We start from the raw sequence: 6023 nt of genomic DNA on the forward strand, positions 1-6023 counted from the left end.
ACTTAATTGTAATGTAGTTGTAGTTTGGATGTTAAATGGGAGGACAATCCATGCTTGTTGTTGATGTTCCATACTTATGAAAGCAAGTAACATTTATCTTTAACCTTGTGATGTGTTTGGATTGTGAGCCTAAAGGAAGGATTCATGGCTTAATTTGATATGTTGTGCTATCCACCATGTTGTTTAGACAATATATGCTTAATTTGTCATCTATGCTTGTTAGAACAACACATACACACTTTGGTGCAATATATGTTTTTCCCCTCATTAATCATTCATTAAGGGTGTAGAAAAGCTATGCTTAATGGTGATCTCCAAACCCCAAGATCTCTCTCTCTTTTATTCTCTTTATTACATTATTGTTTACTTTAGTTTAATTTGCATCTAGTTTAATTCAACCAACCAACCACTATTTTGATCACTCGACCTACTAACCCTAACCTTGATTCCTCAACCTAGTACAACCCTCAATCCCTTGGGACGATCCCTTCTCACTCATACTACATAGTATAGGTGTTAAGCGGTTTATAAGTTTAAAGTATGATACCCACTTGACACTAATTTCCAAACTCAAAGTATTGTGCATTATTTTATGCACACGCTCAGGCTGTCATCATAATTTTTGGCACCGTTGCCGGGGATTGATTGATTGACAGCGTCGTATTTGTGGAATTAATTAAGAATTAGTACTCTTTTGATTGTGTCTTTACCTTGTTTTCAATTTTTGTTACTTATTGTGTTTGTTCTTGTTTGACTAGGAGTATTGAGCTAGGAAGCAAGCAGAGGAGCATCCAAGTAAAGGAGCTAAGCAAGCAAGGAAAAAGGCTAAAATCATAAAAAATTGCTAAGCTAAAAATTTGGAGTTGAAGTGCTGAAAGACCTTTGTGAGCTTTTTCTTACTCAATCTCTAGTTAAATCGTCGGCCCGCGTGGAGGCTTGTAATTCAATTCTTAGATAAATCGTAAGCCTACGTGGAGGCAATTTACTTTTCTTGCATATTGTTGATAGCATGGGAGTATGCGAACATTGTATGTGGAGAAAGGTTGTTGATTGTTGACTTGTTGTGAAGGTGAAGTTTTTGTTGTTATTATTTGTTGTATTGCATTGTGCATGCATGGTCATAGATCATTGAGACCCACTCTTGTCCCTTTAAATTTTTATCTTGAATCCATTGTTCGAAACCCTAAGGGAAGAGGTAGTTCTAGTCAATCCATTGCATCAACGGAAGGACACAATGAGGACCATATGGAGGACCTTGGTTACATAAACCAACAAGGTATCCTCCAGCCCAATGTGCATCATGATAACATGCAAGTTCCATTAGGCATGCCGAGACCATTTGTTCATCCATCACAACAACAAGGCTAAGTTCCATTGGGAATGCCAAGGCTAATCTATGCTCCACCACCTCCCATCATTTAAGGCAATCAAGGTTCCCATGTTGCACCTCCAATTGCTAATCCTCCCATTGCTTTAAGAGATCACTATGTGCCTAATGAATATAATGCACCCACATGCATTCAATTACCACCATTTAGAGCATACCACTATGAAATCAAGCCACTAACCATACAAATGCTTCCTAACTATCATGGACTTCCAACTGAAGAACCTTACAAGCATTTGGATGAGTTTCTTGAAGTATGTTCTACCGTAAAATACACAGACATGCCGGAAGAGGTCTTAAGGCTTAAATTTTTTCCATTTACCCTTAAAGACAAGGCAAAATATTGGTTTAACAATCTTAGGCCTTTTTCAATAAATTCTTGGGTAAAAATGCAATAAGAGTTCTTGAAGAAGTACTACCCGGTTTCTAAGACCAATGCCATGAGAACTTCAATTAGGGAATTTTCACATGGGGATGGGGAAACATTTCATGAGGCATGGAAACGCTTTAACGAATTGCTTAGGAAGTGTCCACATCATGACATGCCCAAATGATAATTAGTTTAATATTTCTTTGAGAGTTTATCAGATAATTACAAGGGCATGGTTGATGCTTCCATAGGTGGCTCTTACATTGATAGGCATGAGGATGACGTGTGGCGTCTTTATGAGAGCATGAGTGAAAATTCTTTGTATCGTACTTTATCTTTGAAGAATGGTAAAAATTCTAGTGGTAGGAAGAGTGTTGGCTTACATCAAGTCGACCACTCCAATGAAATTGCCACCGAAATGAAATCATTATCTCAAAGGTTTGATCAATTTTTGACCAACCAAAACTCGACGAATCAAGTATCTCCCTTCCCTAACCATTCTTATCATGCATCTAATGAGACATGTATGACTTGTTCAAGTGTTTTACATTTTACTTCCAATTGTCCCCATGGACATGTGCAAAATGAGCATCATGAACAAGCAAATGTTGTTTTTGCTAATCAAGGGAACAATCTTTATGGCAATCACTACAATCCTAGTTGGAAGAATCACTCGAATTTCTCTTGGAAAAACCAAGGGGGGGGGGGGGGGAGGGCTCAAACCCTTCCCAAGGTGGTTTTTAAGGAAAGTACATTCCACCTCAAATGCAAGGCCAAGGTTCCCAAGGTTTTAGATCATCATACCAATCACAAGGAAACCAATTCTCTAATTCTCATTTTCCCAATCAATCATATTCCCAAGGAAATATTAGAAGTCCCGCTTTTGAAGAGAAAGTTTTGACCACTTTAGGCACTTTAGAGGCAAACACACAATTACTTCATTCTCACTCTCAATCTATTGCTAAGCTAGAAACCCAAGTAAGGCAAATAACTAGTACTTTGAATGCTAGAGAGAAAGGGAAAATGCCTTTGAATGCCCCACAAAAGTAACAATGTGTTGTGGAGACTCACTCCTTATCAGAAGGTCACACAATAGAGCATGTCAATTGATGAGCACTGAAAAGTGCGCATTTAAACCTGTTAAGCTTAAGCATTCTAGTACCTTTATCTATCTTACTTTGCCGTTTTAGACTTATTACGTGTTATTTATATTTTCAGGCACTAATCCCAAAATTGAGCTAACTCAGCCAAATAAGAGCTTAATTCAAACAATCCTGAGATAAACCAAAGGAGGGAGCAAAGTGGAGAAAGAAAGGAGCAAAAAGGAATCAAGTTGTGCAGCTGAAAAGTTCAATCGATCCAACTTAGAGTTCGATCGATCGAACATCTATGATCGATCACAGTACTTCTCGATAGATCCAACCTTGGCCTTTGCTGAAATTCAAAGTTCGATCGATCCAACATCACCTTCGATCGATCGAACCCTATTTTGTCATATTCAAATGATTGATCTTATCCACAGCTGTACGCCTACCAACCACTTTTGTCTTTTTCCCCATAAATATCTTGAAAATATCCCAGCCTTGTCATTATCCGGAGGAGTCAGACCACTTCGATCGATCCAAGATGCAGTTCGATCGATCGAACCCATTTTCGATCGATCCAAGTTAAGGTTCGATCGATCGAACTTCCTCCAGCGAGAAAAAGTTAAAGTCCAGCTCATTTATTCCGTCCTTCATCCAATCATTGGAGAATATGTCTTACACAACCATAACTCATCATAGGGTGTATTTGACCTACCTATATAAAGAATATGATACACTTTTTGAGTAAGACTCTTGTCACACATTGAAAATCATCTTGGAGGCTATTCTTGGAGAAGAAGAAGGGAGGAAGCTAGAGCAACCATTGGAGGAGATCTTCACCAACAAGGAGCAGCCATGGAGTTAGCCCTTGAGGGTTGGATCATCACTACCATGAGTGGCTAGACATCCTCTTGGGGCTAGAGTTAGCCCCAAGCATGCTTTCTATACTCTAATCTTGTGTATTATTGAGGGATTAGTGTTGTATGATACATCTTGATATTCATGTATATATAAATCTTGATTATTTCATGGTTTTTATGGTTTAATGCTTCCAATTGACTATTTTATTCTATCCATATGTCTATGTATGCTAGAGTAGGATATTCATGTGCTTATCCCTAGATTTAGTGTTTTTGATGCATGTCTATGTGTATTGATGCTATAGATTTAGAGATTATCAAGATGATATGCTTAATGAATGCTATTTTGGTTCATTTGATGGTTTATGCCTATTCTTGATGGTTTGTGCCTCTCCCCTAGTCTTGATAGCTTTATTTTCATGCTAGTAGTGTAGATTTAGTGTAGTGGTAGTGTAATGTTAGATGGGAGGACAATCTACTCTTGATATTTGATGTTCCATGCTTGTGAGTCCAAATGGCATATTCCTCTAATATTGTGTTGTATGTGGATTGTGAGCTTAATGAAGGATTAATGACTTGTTTTGATCTATTGTGCTATCCCCATGTTGTCTAGACAATATATGCTCTATTGTTTAGATATATTGTGCTCTTCACATGATATTTAGACAATACTTGCTTGATTTGTCATCCTTGCCAATTGAATCAACCTAATGCACACACACCCTTATCATATTGCAACACATCCATTACCCTCAATTGATCACTTGTTAGTAGTATAGAAAAGTATTGCTTGGTGGTGATCTCTACACCCCAAGACCTCTCTCTCTCTTGTTTACTTCATATTATTTTATTTAGTTGAATTCAATATAGCTTAATCAACCAACCAATCAATTGTGTGATCACTCGACCTACTAACCCTAATTACCATAGTTTGACAATTCGATACACCATCAAATCCCTTGGGACGATCCCTACTCGCCCTATCTATATTTTATATAGAGAAAGGTAGTAGTGGCTTTCTATAAATGTAAAACTTGGCCACCTCCTAAATTCACAACTCTTCAAGCTTTGTTGGTTGTGGCGACTCCATCAAGGAAACCAACAGCAAGTTTTTGGCGCCGTTGCCGGGGATTTTAAATTGGCAACGTCGAAGTGTGAAATTCAATTAGGATTAGTACTCTTTTGATCGTGTCTTTACTTTCTTTTTATTTCCTGTTTTTTTTTTTTTTTTTGATTGATTACTTATTAAGTTTGTTCTTCATTAACAAGGTGCATTGAGCAAGGAGCTAGCAAAGTAATTCCAAGCTAAGGAGCAAAGCAAAGCAAAGGAAAAATGCTTAAAATGAAAAATTGTTAAGTAAAATTGCTAAGCTAAGCTTTTAATTTTGGAGTTGAAGTGCTAAAGGACTATTGTGAGACCTTCTTACTCAATCTCCTTAGTTAAATCGGGGGCCCACGTGGAGGCATTGCATAGCATCATTAGATAAATCAGGGGCCCACGTGGAGGCATTTATTTGACATACATTGCATTTGAAAATTGTGGTTGTGAAGTTTAATTGCATTGTTGAGAAAGTTGCTTATTTGTGTTGTATTGTGCATGCATGGTCGTCGTTCATTGAGACCTACTCTTGTCCCTCTTGATTTGCATTTAGAATCCACTATTAGGAATCCAAGGGGAAGAGGAAGTTCACATAGAACCAATCTACCAATGGACGCTCTCAATGATGATCATGTTGAAGACCTTGGTCACATAGACCAACAAGGCATCCTTCATCCTAATGTGCAAAATGATAATATGCAAGTTCCATTAGGCATGCCTAGGCCATACATTCATCAACCTCCTCAACAATAAGGCCAAATTCCAATGGGAATTCCAAGGCTAATGTATGCACCACAACCCCCCATTATTAATCAAGCTCAATATAACCAAGGTGTCCATGTTGCACCTCAAGTTGCTAATCCACCACTCGCATTGAGATATCACTATGTGCCTAATGAGTATAATGCACCCACATGCATTCAATTGCCACCATTTAGAGCACACCATTATGAGATTAAAGCACAAACTATCCAAATGCTACCTAACTTTCATGGACTTCCTAGTGAAGAACCTTACAAGCATTTGGATGAGTTTCTTGAAGTTTGTTCTACCGTTCGATACACGGACATGCCGGAAGAAGTTTTAAGGCTGAAACTTTTTCCATTCACCCTTAAAGATAAGGCGAAGTATTGGTTTAACAACCTTAGGCCTTTTTCTATAACTTCTTGGGTAGAAATGCAACAAGAATTTTTGAAAAAGTACTATCCGGTTTCTAAGACCA

At 37.9% G+C, this 6023-nt stretch overlaps 1 pseudogene; it reads right to left on the reverse strand.

The window, feature by feature from the left end:
• Positions 1 to 1832: 1832 nt before the first annotated feature.
• Positions 1833 to 1931, reverse strand: LOC132297901 (small nucleolar RNA R71; annotated as a pseudogene).
• Positions 1932 to 6023: the final 4092 nt, after the last annotated feature.

This window comes from Cornus florida, unplaced genomic scaffold, assembly GCF_030987335.1.
Source record: "Cornus florida cultivar Cherokee Brave unplaced genomic scaffold, ASM3098733v1 CherokeeBrave_3.0.0_Hap2_Chr02, whole genome shotgun sequence".
Lineage (NCBI taxonomy): Eukaryota > Viridiplantae > Streptophyta > Magnoliopsida > Cornales > Cornaceae > Cornus > Cornus florida.